The 19,151-nt window shown below is 52.8% G+C and overlaps 1 protein-coding gene across 2 annotated transcripts in view; it reads right to left on the reverse strand.

Moving 5' to 3' along the window:
* LOC125718769 (ataxin-1-like) overlaps window positions 1–19,151 on the reverse strand; it is a 51,941-nt gene that overhangs the window by 16,715 nt on the left and 16,075 nt on the right. The window contains exons 3-4 of one of the 2 annotated variants that reach the window (XM_048992827.1): window positions 7,041–7,126; window positions 6,839–6,908 (exon numbers count right to left, since the gene is read on the reverse strand). The gene's annotated coding sequence lies outside the window, so the exon portion shown is untranslated. The remainder of the gene's footprint in view (window positions 1–6,838; window positions 6,909–7,040; window positions 7,127–19,151) is intronic. The other variant, XM_048992826.1, reaches the window with a different exon arrangement.

A 19,151-nucleotide genomic window follows, 5' to 3' on the forward strand; every position in this document is an offset into this window, starting at 1 on the left:
AGGAGAAATATGACAGGAGAGCCACATACAGAGAGGGAGAGACAGAAGGAGAGACGACAGGAGAGGCATATGAGACAGAAAGAGAGTGAGAGAGAGAGAGAGAGAGAGAGACAGCTAACAGGAGAGGAACATGAGACAGAAAGAGAGTGAGAGAGAGAGAGAGAGAGAGAGAGACAGCTAACAGGAGAGTCACATACAGAGAGGGAGAGACAGCTAACAGGAGAGTCACATACGGAGAGGGAGAGACAGAAGGAGAGACGACAGGAGAGGCATATGAGACAGAAAGAGAGCGAGAGAGAGAGAGAGAGAGAGAGAGAGAGAGGGAGAGACAGCTAACAGGAGAGTCACATACAGAGAGGGAGAGACAGCTAACAGGAGAGTCACATACAGAGAGGGAGAGACAGCTAACAGGAGAGTCACATACATAGAGGGAGAGACAGATAACAGGAGAGTCACATACAGAGAGGGAGAGACAGATAACAGGAGAGTCACATACAGAGAGGGAGAGACAGCTAACAGGAGAGTCGCATACAGAGAGGGAGAGACAGCTAACAGGAGAGTCACATACTGAGAGGGAGAGACAGATAACAGGAGAGTCACATACAGAGAGGGAGAGAGATGACAGGAGAGGCACGAGACAGAGAGAGGGAGAGAGAGAAGGAGACACACACACACACACACACACACACACACACACAACAGGAGAGGCGCATGAGACAGAAAGAGAGACAGAGACACTAAAGGAGAGAGAGAGGAAGGAAGAGAGAGAGTACAAAAGAGAGAGGGGGAGGAGCGGGGTAGGGGGAGTGCACAGAGGTCTGCTTAGGTGGGATGACAGGCTGTCTGCTTTCTGTGAGTGTGTGAAAAGCCTGTACTACCCCAGGCAGATCCGAGGAGATGGTGGGGGGGTCTTAAAGTGACCCCCCTGTGCACAAGCCCTAATGTGTGCCAAACTGCCCTACTTTACTCCATACACGCGTACACACACACACACACACACACACACACACACACACACACAGAACAGGAAATGCAGCCCCCTGGGGAATCAGCATAAACACAGATCTACAGCACTGGACCATTTAACAGCCAGGAAGCTCCTTCTGTACAGGGCCGCCGAGTGAGACGTCAACACCTCACCCCACCGAGGGAGCTCGAAAGGAGCCAGTACACTGCTAAAACGCCCTTTTCTAATGCATATGAAAACTAATCCACCTTCCCAACTGCTCTTGTCGTCGAGGGCTGTGATGAACCTGGAGCTCATGCCAGGAATCGCCCGGGACAGGATGCCAGCCCGTCAAAGGCCACACGCACACAGAAGCTATGAGCGACTTCCAATAGCCAGCAGTAGATTATGCATTTGATTTAAAAACAAAAAACAAAAAAAACACATGAATTCTGCAAAGTGTGGCGTTTCACTAAAACAAACTGATAATGACACAATTATTAAAGCAATGGATGCCTGATCGTGGGCGACATGATTCATTCCACTCTAAAGCCGCTTTTACCTCTGCTGACGCATCACGGGTTCGAAGGTGGGGTCACAGGTGAGACCCACAGACCCGCACGGTAAACAGATTAGTCAAACAGATTTTGCGACCCCCAGTGACCCCATGCAGGATATGGGCTATCAGAAGTGGATGGATGGATGGTTTTTACACTGTTCTGTTTACGCAGCATTTGTGCACAGGGTCACACCTGCATTCACTCACTGATACTGGTGTGACTGGGAAACCCCAAGCTGCAGCCCAGCACAGCGAGAGCGAAGCAGGATTAAAGGCGAGGTGAACAGAAAAGCGACACTAAGCCCCTGTGTCGGCGTGTAATCCGAGAGAGACACACGCACGGCCACAGCTCGTATTTTCTTATCTTTGTGGGGACTCTCCATTCATTCCTATGTGCATAACTCTAATCCCAACATGACGACCTTAACCCCCACCCAGCCCCAAATGATAAGTAACCAAACAAAATACGAGACTTCTTCATTTTTTGATTGCATACATATTTTCATAAAATTGCGGTTTATATTTTGGGGACCTGAAATACATCTCCAAATGCTAAAAGCCCCACTTGGTCCCCACAATGTTTTTAATACAATCCCCCCCCCCCCCCCCCCCCCCCACACACACACACCCGGCAGAGAGTGACAGGAACAGCAGGCAGGCAAAAGGGAATCAGGCCAGCTCAGCGCCGGGACACCGGACCATGAACTCTGACACCCCCGCCCCTGGTCCAGTGGCCATCCATATACACTTCACTGATAAACCTCCTTTCCAGCACTGTCGAAATACCCCATCACATCCAGCCCATCGTGGCCACAGTGGTCACTGGTCAGACCCCCCCCCCACCCCTAGCATGGTGACAGCTAATCCAGAAACACAGTGACGTCCCGATAGTGTGACATGACAACAATCTGTGAATGCTTCTCTAAAACCCCATGGCTTAGTGCAGTGCTTCTCAAACTCGGTCCTCAGGGGTAGCAGGAAAACAAGCAGGGCAGTGGGGCCCGAGGACCGACTTTGAGAACCACTGGCTTACTGAGTGTTCATGTTACTATTAATACTAACGGGGATACAAGCAGAAATCTGAGGTGGCGAATGAGAATGCAGCTCCATGCAGATGAGCCTGTCCCGGGTGACAGCCATCTGTAGGGCATGTGTATGCTGGGTACTTAGGGTGCCCCCTACAGGTCATCCACCCACTCGCACTTAGCTCTGGGCAGCACAGTAAAAAGACGGGCCCTTGTTGTAGGAAAGTATGTGAAGAATGAGAACTGGCCAGAAACGAGGTATTGAATGCGAAGGGGAGGGGCACTGGAACCTGTTGCCAGCTCTGCGGAGGACAGCCTCACCCAAAGTGGTGAGGGTTCGAGGGACCAGCAGTGCGGGAGCCGTCATTGGGGGCGGCAGGAACAGCACCAGCCCCTTTCCCGCCCACCTGGGTCACATAACCTGATCTTCATCGCGCACCAGATGAGCGAGACGACTCTGTAAACACATTCGGAGGAACCCCAGTGCAGTCTGGGGGCTTTGGCCGTCTGCTCCCAGGCATTTCAGTCCGGGTCAGAGCCGTAATCTCACAGTGCCACTTGTCAGCGGGTATCTGCCACGAACAAGGGGGTCTCTGGTGGCTCTGGAGTGCGTGATTCTCAAGCTAGTCCACGGTCCTGTGGACTGGGAGGGCTGACTGATCTGTTTCCTAAAGGGTGTCAGTTCCATGTGTCACAGTATGGACTCGCTGAACTCAGGGAAGGAAACCAGTGGGGTGGGGGCATGCCTGCTGCCATGGTAACAAGCACGGCTGCTCCCCAGTATAGATCACCCCTTAGAGCACATCGCCCGGTATCACCACACACAGGGGGCGTGCTGCTCTGCGACCAAACAGCGTCTGCTAGTCAAATGGCAGAGTGCACTCTATCGCCCTCTGCTGGGGCTTCTCTATACACCTCACTGACAGAGAAACAAATACACACACACAGTATACAGCTACAGATACAAATGTATAGCTATATATATCCTGCATAGATGTAGACCAAACAAACAGTGTTATGCAACGTAGCTGCAGCCGCTGCAGGAAACGAAAGACGCCCTGAAGATTTTCACACGTTAAAAGAATGTTTTTGAAGAAAAGCCACAAAAATCCTGTATTTAAAACTGGCGGCATGAAAAGCCCAGAACTGTCAAGGAAAACAGGATTCCTGGGGTGTGTCAGAAAACAGCTGACAAATACGCGATATCTGCCACTGCAACTGCGAAATGCTCAGCGCTGCTAATGTCAGGAGATGCTGGAAGCCTTTTTCGACACTGCAAAACTTCTTGTTTGAGCTAAAGAATCACTCTTAAAAATCACTCTTATCTGCGCATAAGACTGTTCAGATTTTCAAAGATTTGAGCGAATCACTCCTGCATTACGAAACAAAAAGTCGTCGAAACCCTTTTAAAGACCGAGGTTTAAGGCTTGATCCATCCCTGCATCACCTGTCATCTTTTCTGAGCAAGTGAGGGGTTCTGCCACCCCCAATCTGAGGGCGGGTGTTACGGAGATGCCACAAACCAGCGCAGAGCCTCCATGCTGAGGGCCCACTGGGCTCAGTCCCATTCCTCAGGTCTAATGTGATCGTAGCCACGTACAAAGAGCCGGCTTCAAAACAGCATGGCCCGTAACACTATAAATACTCATGGTAAGAACACAGTCTACCTGCTGCTAGAGCTGTAGGAGGAGGTGTGGAGAGAACAAAGAACATCTCAGCACCAGAGCCCTGGAAATACTGAGTCTGTTTATACAATTTACATACATGCATGAACACTTACTGCTCAATTTTGGAAACATGTTTGACGCTCTTGACTGTACCCTTTGCCCGATTAAGGGCACGTCCTCGCAGCGCTGAGCGTGAGCTCAGAACGGCCAGCCCAGCAGTACGGCGTGGGCCCGCAGACAGGGCTTCGTATCGGGGACAGACATCGGGCCCTGACACCCACCTCTGTCACCCGCAAAGGAGCTCCCCCTCCGTGACATCATCCTGGGTCCCCTCAAAGACTGGTGGCCCCCCGCAGCTTTAAGGAGGCCAGGAGCCGCGGCACAGGAAGCAGCCGGTCAGCGGCCAGCCAGAGCAACAGAAAACAGATTGTCAAGAAGTCCACCTTAAGGGGAGCAGGGCGGAGCCTCTGTGTGGCCCTAGGGACGACACACTGGGACACCTGCAGTTTCTACTGAGGGCTGGAGAGTGCCAGTGAGACCTGCCACACCTCCACCGAAACCTGCAGGGCACCACAGAAGAGATGGAGGAGGCAGTGCGGGAAGGCGGAGGGTGACAGGTTCGCGCTTCACTTCCGTTTAGCTCCACAGACATTTCATCTTGACGTTTTACCCAGAATGACTCGCGAACTTGACACATGGATACAGCTGGAGGTTTCACATCCAGAACATCCTGTTTAGCAGCTCCCCTGTGGTACGACAGCAGTGCCCTCCACTGAGGACCTCAGAGTTAAAGCCTCAACTAGGACACCGCCGGCTGCCCGTCCCTGATCACAGCAGAGAGGCATTGTGGGTAGACACTGAATGTCACTCCATCTTAAATGACTCGGTCACCAAAGTCAATCGGATTCAGACCCAAAGGCTTCTTTCCTGAGCATGAGCAGCCACCCCCCCCCATATTGTGAACGAACAGGACCAGCAGCAACCCAATGTACCCAATGTAAATAAAGGCCAGTCCCCAACACGCCACAAAGAAAAAAACATGTAAATAAGGAGGTGTGGAAAGCTGAAAAAGGAAACAGTGAAACCGAAACACTTCTCACACTTAAGTATGTGGAAACTCGCACTATATAGGTCACGTTCACCAGGGACACAGGGGCCTCCCACACAGTTTAACCTGAACACGACACCGAGAGTGCTCCATTCAGTTCCGGACAAAATTCCAGGATCCATGGCGGATTCACTCAGGGCTGTCAAGATGACTGAAGCTCGATCCCTCAGCTGGGTGGGGGCGGGGGTTGCATGCCCTAGGAGGTCCCCCAGGATGCCGACACACCGGTGTGCAAACCGAGAGACGTAGCTCACACAGGAGAGTCTCGATCTCCAGCCCGGGACTCTGAGCTCAGTGTGTTGCCATGGTAGCCTCATGAGACCCCAATCCCTACAAACCCACCTAAAGTTGCCCTTGGCCCTGCTGTGCATTGCGGTGTCGTATTCATGTGGAACCCCACCCTGCTACAGAAATACAAGAATGTCCGCCACCTTGACGCAGCCGCCGGTCTGTGCAGCTGCAGTACCACATAAGACCAGCGGATGGCACTGCAGCAGGGCACAGGCTGAGGTTGTGTGAAACGTGAATGAGTGTGTGAATAGAATGTCCCCATTGTAACGCGGCAGTTATTTCAACGGCACAATGGTCTCCAGATGGACCTCATATGGTCCGATTTACAGTCAGTAAACAGGGGGACAGAGAGACTGACCCAGACTTAAAAGCTGTGAGAACCTGCCAATCAAAGTAAAGGTCCCCGACCAGCTCCAGTCCCTAGTGGTCCTTTTCATAAATCCTGCGCTCTAATTGGCTGGAGAAGTTACACACCGGATTCCCAGGGGAAGCAGGGCAGCAGCCACTGGGTTTATCAGCCATGCAGGGAGGACAGCGTTCTGCGTAGAACCGTCAGGGCCGGGGGGGGGGCGGGGGGCCGCCCTTGAAAGGCAGATATTGATGTTTCTCTCAATAATGTGAGAAAGGCCCCTTGTACTCACACATAATCACCATGAACACGTATCCTTAAAGCATCATAAATCACCATGTGAAACCTCGGGTGAAGTTAGTGACCGCAAAGGAGTTTCACACCAGCGTTTCTTGGCAGGTCCCCAGGACGATCGTGGAGGGAGTGTCTGTTGTCTGGTAAACAGCTGGTCACTTTCCTGGCAGATCATTTACTGGAGTCAAAGTCAGACCCCATATCCGGACTCCGCTGATTCCAATCAGCTCACACCATGGGAGTTGGTCTACAGGACAACGAGAAACTCCGAGAGCCTCACAGCTGTGCAGATTTAAACACAAAAGCCTGACCAACAGCTGGACGAATGGACGGAAAATATGCCTGTTCTCATTCAGCCGGTGCGTTGATTTTTCGCCGACATGCTCAGACCGAACCAATTAGCAGCATGAAGCGTTACTCATGTTTTCAGGCCCCCCCCCCCCCTTCCCCACGGTAGAGGGAGCGAGTGCCCCGTCGTCGAGCCCAGACGCTGATTCACAAAGCAGCTCCACTGCCCTGGACAACAGCAGCCCCCGTCTGGAAGAACCAGCAGCTTAGAGGCCTTTATGAGAAAGGGGGGGGGGGGGGGGGGAGGCTACCTCATGATTCGTCCCTCCAGAGAGATCCGGCACGTAGAATGGGGCACTTCTCCTCGGGAACAGCCTCAACCTGGGGACCAGAGAGAGGCAGAGAGTAAAAGGGAGGAAAGCCAGCAGTGCAGGCCTGACAATAACACCCGCGTGACCCCGCCTGAGACTAATTGGGGGCGGCGGTACTGATGAGGAATTGGGCTAATCTCACCCCCAAAGTGTCCCACTGGCTCCTGTGTGACCCCGGGAAGCTGTGGGCAGGAGTGGGGTGACGTGCCAGGCCGCTGACAAGCAGAACTGCGGACACCGGTGTTAGATTTTTGTCATTGAGCGCAGACCGGACCCCCAGAGATAAACGAGTGAAAGGGCCAGAAATGAAACAGATGAAGAATAAAACCACCCCGGGTTTATCCTCTGTGAACATTACGGATTAACTTAACTAATGGCACTGCTTAGCACATCACCACGAGTCGGCATGCTTTCTGACACACATACCCGATTACAGCCCTTAAAAACCTACGAATGGGATGACGCAAAATCAGTACCTTGCATGATCCTATCACCCACGAGCGACACCCACGGGGAGGTGAGGAGATGTGGGGACAACCAGCCGCAGGCCCCCCGGGGCTGCAGACCCGCAAGCCAGGCTCAGCAAGGATCAGCCTTTCAAGTGCCATAAGTTTGGCTCAAGAGAGACCAAGATGCAAATGGCTGCACAGCCAGCTTCCCCCACACACTCTCACGCATCACCGAGAGCTCCGCCTCTTTACCCCTGTTACGTACACATCTGTTTTGATTTGAAACTGACCAGAACAAGAAATAAACACAGCATAGAAGATCGCTTCCTTTCCCATGACCATAACCAAAGAAAACAGCAGACAGCGTCCTCCTCTTCTGCTCCGTGTCTCTCCAGCCTGCGGAGCCCCCCGTCAAAGGAAAATCCCAGCTGCGCTTCGGACCGTCACGCCGAGGGTGGGTCTTTCTCGGCAGGTTTACCACGTTATCACAAGGCAAACATCCTCATGTTCACCAGTTAGGCGAGGGGTCCATGACATGCATTTTAGGAAACAAGAGTTTGTTTGTGAGGAACTAGATGCATTACAGAGTAGCCTGAAACAAAAGGGACAACCGGCAGAAAAAAAGGTCAGCCTCCCAGACAAGCCCGTGAGAACTCGCATACTGGCATTTCGAGCCGATGCCAAGGATGGCAGAGAAAATGGATCCACGGAAGAGAGGCCACAGCCAAGATAGCGATAGCAACTCCAAGCCCGAGGAAAGTTAACCCTGGCAGGGAGACCATTATCCACGTAGCCTGTGAGCTACACTTCCCACCAGGGAAAGGAGCATGAAACGGCCGAGCAGCTCTTACAGAAACACACAGGTTTACCTATCACAATACTTATGCCACCTCTTGGAGAACCCAAATGCATAACAGACCCTTGGCCAGCAAATCTACAGGCAGAATGATGTAGGTGGTTCCCACTGTCATCCTTCAGGACAGCCATCCTAATCAAACACGCCATTCAGTCCCACAGGCAAGGTGACTTAAAAACAAGCTCCCTCGATAACCGCAGCTGCTTCCAAACAGAGTGAAGTCAGACATACCTGACAGATACACCGAATAAGGCAGCTCAGGGCAGGAGGACCGAGCATCCGGATCACCTGAGAGGAAAACCATCAGCCTGGGGAGATCGGGGAGGTGGAGACGAGACGAGGGGGGGGGCCCTCTCTAATGACGAGGGGGCAGCTCCTCCGCGCCACTGCCACAGATGTCCACAATGCGCCACAATGTAAAACCTTCTGGAGTGGGAATGACTCTTACTCATACCTTTCATTTTTAAAAACCCACACGGACACACAGCGAACTCCCTCCTTGGGAGAACAGCAGTCATTCCTCCAGAGCCGTTGTAAGATAAAAACAAAATGAAGAAGTACAGCAGACCGGACCATTAGTTCTCGGGCCACGGGACTCTCAACATTCTCGGCTAGTTTCTGGAAGCTTCTCGCCTTTTCCTGTAGTGAGCACTGGACATAGGACTGGACCAGGCACCTAACACTAACTTTAAAGACTTAAGCCATTTGGAATCAGTTACCCTGACCAAGTTCACAGTATCGCTGATGGATGAAGGACTTGATTCCGGTTGACTAGCGTTAGCTTGCTGTTTCACGCTGAAATACAAGAGCATGTATTTTCAGAAAATCCCATGACTCTGGTCGACCCACATTAACTCACTGCTAAAAGCATGAAAACTGACGGAACAGCACCTGTGATGTACAGGACTCTTTCATCTGTTTATGCATTTTATCTAAATTACCGAGAAGAATACATTCTGTTGCATTCACCTGTCCCTCAGGTACCAAACCGAACAACTCTGTGACTAATGCAACTGTATTTGCCTGACTCATTGTTGCCCTCTACAGGGGAGGATCTATTGTAACAAAATCTCACAGAGCTGCCTGGGTCTTCCTGCCACAGACACCATACCCCGATCCTTGGGGCTCCCAAACACTCACTGTAAGCTTCAAGTCCCTTTCAAAGCTGTTAGAAGAGGAAGGAGGACACAGAGCGAGAAGACAGACAAAGCCATGGAGCTGTGTCTCCCCGGGTGCCTTCAGAATCTTTGTCTGTAGGCGTTTCCTTCCCTCACAAGCCCAAAATCATGGCCAAGTTTCCACCCTCCGATAATCGGCGTTTTTGTTCCCAAACAAGCTCTGTGCCCTCATTCCTGTCCTCCCCCGATGTGGCTCCCCCTGTGGGAGACCCCCACGCACACATTAGGCATGCTTTCATGATTAACGTGAAGTCCCACAATGCACCAGGGGGCCTTGGGCTAGTCAGACAGCTGGCTTTTCATCAGCCCCGAAACGGAGTGGACATTAAGGAAATGCACTTTGCGGGCCATGTCTGACGTTTGACGTCAGAGTGCTTCTCACAACGGGGGGGGGGGGGGGGGGTCTTTGTAACAGCCAGCAGTGACCCCCATCCTATGTTCACCGCCCCAGACAACTCTCCCAGAGAAGGCTGCCATCCACAGCCAGCTCTGTAGATAAGTAATTCAGTACCAGACGGCTGAGGAACACAGCTACAACAACAAGGTTAACCAAAGGTAATCAGAAGAGCAGAGTAGATCTACATCCTTGTTAAAGGTACGGTGCTGGGTATGAAGGACACGGATCCTAACCCGCCCCCCCCCCCCCCCCCCCCCCGATAAAGATGGGCAGACCAAAACACCCCACCTGCCCCTCCGGAGAATCCTGAGGCCCTTCACTGCAGGGCTGCCAGATGCAGTGAAAAAACAGACCATAATCGGCACATCTCAGTCCATTCGAACTCCTGAGCCGCCAGGGGCGCCGAGCAGAAGCTGAGACGCTGTGCAGTGAGTGCAGGCCTTCAGGGTCAGACGCCGCCTCCAACCACATGCTTGTGCTTATCTCACCCTGGACCCTGACTTCATCGCTGGGTCTGTCACCTTGCGAACGGACATTAGAACATAAGAAACTGCCGAATGAGAGGAGGCCATTCGGCCCATCAAGCTCGTTTGGGGAGAACTCAATTAATAGCTCAGGGCTGTTAAAATCCTATGTAGCTCTGACTTAAAGGAACCCAGGGTTTTAGCTTGCATGACACTACAGGGAGTCTATTCCATACTCTAACTACACGCTGTGTAAAGAAGTACTTTCGCAAATGTTCTCCCACTAATTTCCACGAGTTCTTGTATTTGAGCCAATATTGAAGTAACTATTTGGTTGAACAGCTGAAGCAGCCAAAGCAGCCACAGCAGCCGAGGCAGCCGAAGCAGCCGACACAGACGACACAGCTGACGCAGCCGAAGCAGCCACAGCTGAAGCAGCCGACGCAGCCGCAGCCAAAGCAGCCGCAGCTGACGCAGCTGCAGCCAAAGCAGCTGACGCAGCCGAAGCAGTCGCAGCCGCAGCCAAAGCAGCCGACGCAGCCGAAGCAGTCGCAGCTGCAGCCGACGCAGCCGAAGCAGTCGCAGCCGCAGCCAACGCAGCCGAAGCAGTCGCAGCTGCAGCCAAAGCAGCTGACGCTGCGTCGGCTGCGTAAGCTGCTTTGGCTGCCTCAGCTGTGGCTGCTTCAGCTGGAGTGGTGGCTCAGGAGTCTGGAATAGACTGTGCTGATTATGGTCTGTTTTTGTACTGCATCTGGCAGCTCTGCGGTGTAGGGCCTCGTCAGTGGGCCAGGCAATATACCTTATATACCTGGATCATGATCCATCTCAGATTCAGCTCAGATAACCTCTCCTCCGCATCCGGGATTATGGGGGGATTACAAGGCGGGTCTGCGTGGCCCAGTTTCGTTTCAAAGTAGCTCATTCAGACATCAACACATACAATTTAGAGCAGTGGCCTGTACTACAAAGTGGGGTTACTGACTTATCGGGGTAACTTGTCGGATTTAAGGTAGTCTGGACAAAATGTAAGTGAACGAATATGAAGTTCGTTTAAACTGTGGTACCTCAAATCTGACAAGTTACCCCGATAAGCCAGTAACCCCGCTTTGTAGTACAGGCCACAGGAGCCACTCATCTGAACCTCAGTTACACAGATACAAGTTTGTCTAACCCAGTGCTGGGGGGGGCATTCCTGGGTGTGGTCTGTGCCCCCTCCATCCCGCCCATCTTGGCAGCTCCAGAGGCCATCTAGTTGTTCCAACCATGATACGAGTTGGCAGAGTCGCATATGTGCCTCCTTCAGAGGAGCTTCAAACAATGTGTAGAACGAAGAGCGAACCATCTGTGTTAGAGCCACTGTGGTAAATCTGTTCTGGCGGCTGGGTGAGGCCGGTCTCAACAGCACTGACCGGCAGGATCCAGTGCTCAATAGGCTGACCATATCTCATACCCAGCCAGCACCTCCACTTCCTCCTTCAGTGGGATCACACCCTGGTCCCTGCCTGGTGGTCCGGAGAATTGTAAAATGTGCACTGTAGAGACTTAGGACCACAACTGCATGCTGAGGCAGCCTGTGGTTAATTAAGCAGAGATACTGCCGACAATTAAGAACAGAGGCAGCTAGTAATTACGAGCAGAGGTGGAAGGTAATTAAGAGAGGAGGCGGCCGGTAATTAAAAAAACGAGGCAGCTGGTAATTAAGAGAAGAGGTAGCCAGTGGCTATGAACCGGGGCAGGAACACAGGTCAGGCTGGGGGTGGAGGCGGGGCAGAGACAGGAGTAGAGGCAGGGGTAAGGGCAAGGGCAACGTCAGTTGCGTGGGCAGGGGTGAGGGCAGGGGCAGAGGCAGAGATAACGGTGGGGGCAGAGGCAGGAGCAGGGGCAGGGATAACGGTGGGGGCAGGGGTGAGGGCAGGGGCAGAGGCAGGGGCACAGGCAGAGGCAGGGGCAGAGGCAGGGGCAGGGATAATGGTGGGGGCACAGGCAGAGGCAGAGGCAAGGGCAGGGGCAGAGGCAAGGGCAGGGGCAGAGGCAGGGGCGGGCTGCTGTAGAGCCAAAGAGTCCCAGGCGGCGTATTCACCTCACTATTTAGTTTCCTGACAGATAAATATCAGGGTAAATATCCCCTCTGGCACAGCAGTACCGTGACCCTTGCAGCCCCACAGGCAGCCTTGTCTTTCCAGGAATTCCCGGTTCAGGCTGGAAATCGATCGTGCAATAAAAACGTGCGGCTTCATGAGTTAGCAATGCCCCCGCTGACAAAGCCCCCTCCTACATTTGCACAGGGCCTGTGCAAACATGGCATGGGGGGGGGGGATAATCCACCCCACTGACCCATGTGACTGCGATGACCCAGTTCAGAGCCTGGGACAGTGCACCAGGAGCAACACTGGGCTGGACTTGATGGACCGGGCTGTGGGGGGGGGGGGGGCATTGATTGCACCCATCAACCTCAGGGTGGTCTGCAGCCATAAGTGATTTAGCTGACAGAATAAGCACTTAGCAGCCAGGCCGCCTACACCGGGCAGCCCCGGCTAATCAATCAGCACATCCAGCGGCTGCCTGCCAAGCCGAAACAGGGTCGCCATGGAGACCGAGCGGCTCGCGATGACATCACCGCTACTACAGAGCGGTTATATCACAGACTGATATAGGGCTGTGGCACTCTGAGCCAAAGAGCCTATAACTGGCATCTCGCACACAGAGACATGCACAGACAGACACAGACAGACACAGACAGACACAGACACACACAGACATAGAAACACATAGATACACACAGCCACAGAGACAGATAGACACTGACACAGAGAGACACACGAACACGGAAACAGACATAGACATAGACATAGAGACATAGACAGACACACACGCACAGTCCACGTTGTTATCTTTGTGGAGACCTTCCATTCAATTCTATGGACAAAATCCTAATGCCATCAACGACACCCTTAAGCCATACCCAGCGTTAACCTTAACCGTAAGTCACCAAGTCAAATGCAAGACCTTTTGGCATTTTTAGCTTCTTGATTGCATTCCTGCATTTTCATAAAATCCCAGAAGCAGGTCTCACCACATTGTGGGTACAAAGCAACAGGTTTTATCACATTGTGGGGACATCTGGTCCCCAAAGTGTAGTAAATACAAACCTGGACACACACACACACACACACACACACACACAGACACACACATACACACACACAGACACACACACACACACACATACGGAGGCTCGTGATTAAAGCTCTAATTACTTAGAACTTAAAGGGCGAGTGCATATTCCTGTAGAAAATCTGCAAAAAAAGCCTGTAAACTTCCTGTAAAAAGCCTTGAAAAAACATCTTATTTAATAATTACTTCATTTCCTTAACTTTATACAATTGTGTACTCCAGTCATATCGAATGTTCATTTCAGACCCTCTAATTTCACGGTAACAATGGCTAAATGATATCCACGGGGTTTCCTCCATACCTTCCTTTCAAGAAGGGCTGTTAAAATCTTATGTGGCTACAGTGGGGGGGGGGGCAGTCTCACGCTATTATGTCAGCCATAATTCGCATCTGTGGTCAGGGCGACCCCGTGACAAATGACCCAGCCAGCAGCTCTAAATGTTTCCATAAATGTCGCCCTCTCATCAGTGCTGCTTGCATCAGAACCTTCCGGCAACTTGGGTTCCTGGGCCGGGGGCTTGGTCCTGGTGGTTCAAGTAACTTTTTGCTCAGTTTAGTCAGGATGGTGCAGACGGATGATCTCTAATCGCTTATTGGCCTCTGAAGTGCTGGTCTGCCCCTCCCAGCAGAAGCCCCAGTATCTGCCTTACTGAAACCCCCTCCCACGGGGACCTTGGGTTACCCCACAGTAGATAAACGAATGAGAGCAGACATACGTGGGCCTATAACCCTATAAATTACATAAGCTGCCGAAGGGTTGCTCGCCGGCTGCTATACGGACATGACCCACCCCCGCTCCGTCACATGACTCAACACGCGTTATGCAACACTGCCCTGCTGGCCTACTCGCTCAGCGTCACTTCTCTACGCCACGTGATGGAGCTCTGGAGGTCACGTGACCCGCCGGCTGTGAGTGTAATAGGGTGCGGCACAGCGGCGTTCTCAAGGTCACGTGACCCGGCATGCGCTCTGCTTCGGAGTGATCGCTCTTGTTTTTTTTAGCCCCGCCCATCTCTGCGTCTAGCCGTGCTCTGCAGGCCTCGTCGCTTTTCCGTCCGAGCGCCGAAGCTGGCTCCTCTCTTTTCATAAACGCCACGACAGGAATCGACCGACAGACAGTATGATAAAATGAAAAGCCTGAGACCTTTTGAACGGTGCGTCTGTCCCTTTAAGAGCGTTCTGAGTCCATTCAGGCCGCCGTGGCGCGTGGCTATTTATAACCTCTGTAGTCGAGGTCTCCAACAGGCGCGAGGAGCACCACGCTCACTCTGCCCACACCTCATTTGCATACCCAGCGAGGCAGGGGGGTGCTGGGGGGGGCGTGTCATTACTGTCACTACGCTGTGTGTCGCCGGGCGGCTCCGGGATGCTCGCTGCTACTCCAGCAAGGCGTGTTTGTACAGCGATGACTCAGAGCCTGACACAGCAGGTACTGCGGCTACAGTGTCGGGGTGGCGTCTGCTGTGTGTGTGTGTGTGTGTGTGTGCGTGTGTGTAGATTAGGTTTATATTACATTGTGGGGACCAAATGGCCCCTACAATGTAATAAAAACCTGTTATGTTGACGTCGTGGGGACCATTTTTTACATCCCCACAAAGATCTGTGACTGCAATCAAAAAAGCAAAAATGGTTAGGGTTAGGGCTGGATATGGGTTAAGGTGTTCATAGTTGTCATTATGGTTCTTCCCAAAAAGACGCGAATATAAACGTGTGTGTGTGTGTGTGTTTCTGTGTACAGGCTTAGCCTATCATTTTCGGGACAACTGTTTCCCAACCAACAATTCCTTCTTCCTTATTTTTCCTGGGTAAAAAATAATAACAAACATGCCAAACACTTTGTGAATCTTCCCCCATTGTTGCTCTGGGTGGCGCGGGATCGCGACCGTGGACACACGCGTGTTGCTCCGTCGTTGGTCAGATGGTGCACCTGATGTTCAGCCTGGAGATTCACCGTGCCCTTTGAGTGGACGTCCCACATGCCAGGTCATACTCGCTGCGGTCACATGGGGCTGCGCCGGTGGACCGGCTGATGTAAAGGAGCAGCTCCTTGCATTTTTCTGAGCAGCTCGGATGACAGCATTGGTTTATTTTTGGATGCATTTACATGGCCGGCACCAAAAGGAGCGTCACGCCAAGGGCCCCACTGTCCATGCAGAATATCGAACTGATGCTGACCCACGGTCGGTGCTGTTCGCCCGCAGGTCCACAACACAGGATTTCAGTGATCCGGGATCTTTTTAATCCGCAGGCGCCTGATTCTGTGCCCCCCAGTTGGCAGATGACCCGACTGGGCCAAGATCTGAAGAGCTTCTGGGACAGGAAGCAACTGCGGGAAGGTTCTGGCGTCCCATCAAGAAGGCACGTTCACTTTGGGTCAACAAAATGGGAGGTTCTACCAAGGTGATCTGAAGCAGACGGGGGCGGGACCATAGAGGGATTGGCCCAAGCTGAAACCCAGAGGCTCCTGCAGCTCCCCTTCCCCTGTCACTCAGCAATCCAAAACATATGATTGGCTAATGACAGCTTGGTCTCTCTGTATGTACTATGATCCCTCATATGCCGTACTGGCATAAAAAATAGAAGTGCATTTGTGCAGACCACCGGAAAGCCCACGAGACCCATCTGGACGCGTCACTTCTCAGTGGAAACTCGTCTTTGCTACTTCCTCGATTTCACAGGTTTCAGCTGTGCGGCAGTCGACAGGCGACGACTTTGGGGAAAGACCGTTTGGGGAAGTTCAGCTTCTCCGCACGTCACCCCTGGCACAACGTCCTGTTTTCTCCGGAATGCAAGCAGTAAGCCGCGCGACGGCAGCACGGACTGCCACAGCCCCCGGCACGGGCGGGATTTCCGAGGGATGCCACGTTGGAGCGTGAAGAGCTCGCTCTAAGAGGTGAACGGATCCATGACTCGTGACCGGCAGTGCGCTGGTTCCCAGCCCCCCTGCCTGTCCAGGGCGACATGCACAGGTGGTGCTTACTGAGCTCTCCACACGTGCTGTCTGGTCTGCTCATGGGGGCCCACGGGGGGGCTGAGCGACAGAGCAGGTACACGCTCCACTGGTGCCAGGATTAATGGCAACAATCCGGTCCGGCCGTGCACGTTCTGTCACTGTGAGAAAGTCCGAGACATACACCACTCTACAACCTCGCTATGGTTACAGGCAGAAAGGAGACCCCCGGTGTGGGGGGGCTGGGGGGGGTTATGGGTTGTAGGGCACCAACAGCCTTACTTACCATGTCAGAGGGACTGACGGAAAGCTGGGATCCTTGCAGCGTTCCCCTCACAATTGCTACGTGAGTACATACACACACACACACACACACACACACACAAACACACATAGACATAGACAGATACAGACACACACACACACACACAAACATAGACACAGACAGATACAGACACACAGACACAGACACACAGACATAGACACAGACAGATACAGACACACACACACAGACACACAGACATAGACTGGGTTTCTCTCTCTCCTCTCGCTGTGAGCAGGAGCCAAAAACCAGCAGAGACCCAGACTCACATGTCCACTGACTCTGACTGCTCACTGGAAGATGGAGCCATCAGATACATGTGGCTGGGGATTTAACTCCCCCCCCCCCTCCAACCTGCTATACACACGCTATATAGGAGGGTCACAGGGACCAGGAAGACAGGAAGCACAACTGCACCCTCACTCCCACACCGAGCCACTGTCTGACCACTGCCTGACACACTGACCAGCCACAGCGACCCCGTCGCCTACAGAAGGGCGTGAGAAAGCCACACCTGGAAAGGCTGCACTGTGGGTGATACTGCATGCGGCACTCGACCACCAAGCCCCTGATACTTTGACAAGGGCGCCATCCCCAGTCTGCGTATGAAGGTCCTGGAGCGTGCCAAGCTGGGTATGTTATCTTAATACAAAGGAGCCAATCAGGCGGGAGCGGCGAGAGCCCAGAGAGTGCCCCTCACGTGTACCAGCGGCCCGTAAATCCAGAGGCACTACCAGGCCTGAGGGAAGCAAACATTTACACTGTTTATTACCGCCTCATTACGGCAAGCATAATGAGACATCTAGAGCGAGACCAAAGCCCACAAACAGGCACTGATGTCATCGCTCACATTTGGACCCTATCTGTCCTACTCAAGGCTTTATGGAGGAAGCCCAGCCCTCCTCAGCTCTATGGGCTCTTGGGCCAAAGAACTGTCTGATCTTATTGTTATCTGAAGCGAGGTCTTTGTGATGCCGCACCACATGGCTTTCTGGGTGCTTCCCTCCCATCCGATTACCAGGGATTACAGCCAGACCCCGCCCCCTCTCAGCTAGACCCCGCCCTCTCATAAACAGACCCCGCCCCCTCACCGCCTGACCCCGCCCCCTTACAACCAGACTCGGCCCCCTCACAGCCTGACCCAGCCTCTCTCCCCCCAAAAGCTCTTCGCCCTGAAGCTGCTAGGGAGCTGGTTAGCGTGCAGCCGGGAAATCTCAGCAACGTGTCAGTGCTGACATCACAAGGCGCCACGCGGTGCCACCTCTGAGGCTCCTCTCCACTATTGTTCTGCAAGTCGTCATGGATACGAGATCAGCTAAACAAACACTCAGGCCCGGCTTTGATAATGAAGCCACAATAGAAAGAACGCAGCGCTGATGGTAACATGCTGCTTTCCAGCGCGGCTCTGCGCCCAGCTCTCTAGGGACCTCCACTGGCCTCCTACCATGTCTATGCTTTTTTTTCGGACACCAGGCTTCTCCACAGGGCCCTCAGCATTCGGCATCCTGAAGCGAGAAGACTTCCAGGAGACACAGGTATCTCAGAGCCGACAGACTGCCGTCAGAAGTGTTACAGCGGAAGGATTTTTGCCTCCTCAAGGCATCAAACACCGCAGGGGGTTGGGCTGCACTGTGAAACTGTCACAAGTTATCTTCCATCCTTTGTAAATAGACAGTCCTACCTAAGGGCGGGGCCACAGGGGCACTGACCCCTGTCACTCACTGATTCAAAACATATCATTGGCTAATAACGAAGGCGGCCTTTCTGCATGGATTATGGTCCCTGTAATGCTCACCACCTTAAAATGAAACATCACAGAATTACTCCAGTCATACAGTCTAATTGGCTGTCTGTGTCTTTGTGTCAGGAAGGGGGTATAACACTCGGCAAGACCATTCTTTTTCACCAGCAGTCCACCTGTATGAGGCCTTTATACTCAGCCAGTGAACCGCAAGAGAAGGGGAAAAAAAGACCAGCCCCCCCCATAAATAACATTGCATCCGGAGACTGTGATGATATAAGAAGCAGCAGCTGGCTGAGACTCATTTAAAGGCAGACGATCACTGACGACGCTGTCAGGTATCCTGAGCCGCCAGTGGGGCACCCTTCCCAGACTCTGACACGCTCCATTTAGTCGCAAACTCCACCGTAAGCCGCAAGCTGCTGTCAACTGAACGTAAACCCGCTCTCAGGTGCGACTCGCGATGTGCTCATGGGCTCTGTAGTCCGTCCGCCATGTTAGTTGTAGTTCTTCATCAACAATCCAGGCCAACATACACATACAGAAGAACAGAATGCTTGCTGATCTATATTCAAAATCTGCTTGGCTAGTGAACTGTCTGCCCCTCTCGCAGCAATGGCGGACCCCAAGGAATCCTGAAAACGAAGGCCGATCTGTTCTCACGATTGCCACTTCCTGGCCAGACTGCCAGCTGGGGGGGGCTGGCGATCACTGGTCGACGT

The sequence above is a fragment of the Brienomyrus brachyistius genome, chromosome 23 (assembly GCF_023856365.1).
Source record: "Brienomyrus brachyistius isolate T26 chromosome 23, BBRACH_0.4, whole genome shotgun sequence".
NCBI lineage: Eukaryota > Metazoa > Chordata > Actinopteri > Osteoglossiformes > Mormyridae > Brienomyrus > Brienomyrus brachyistius.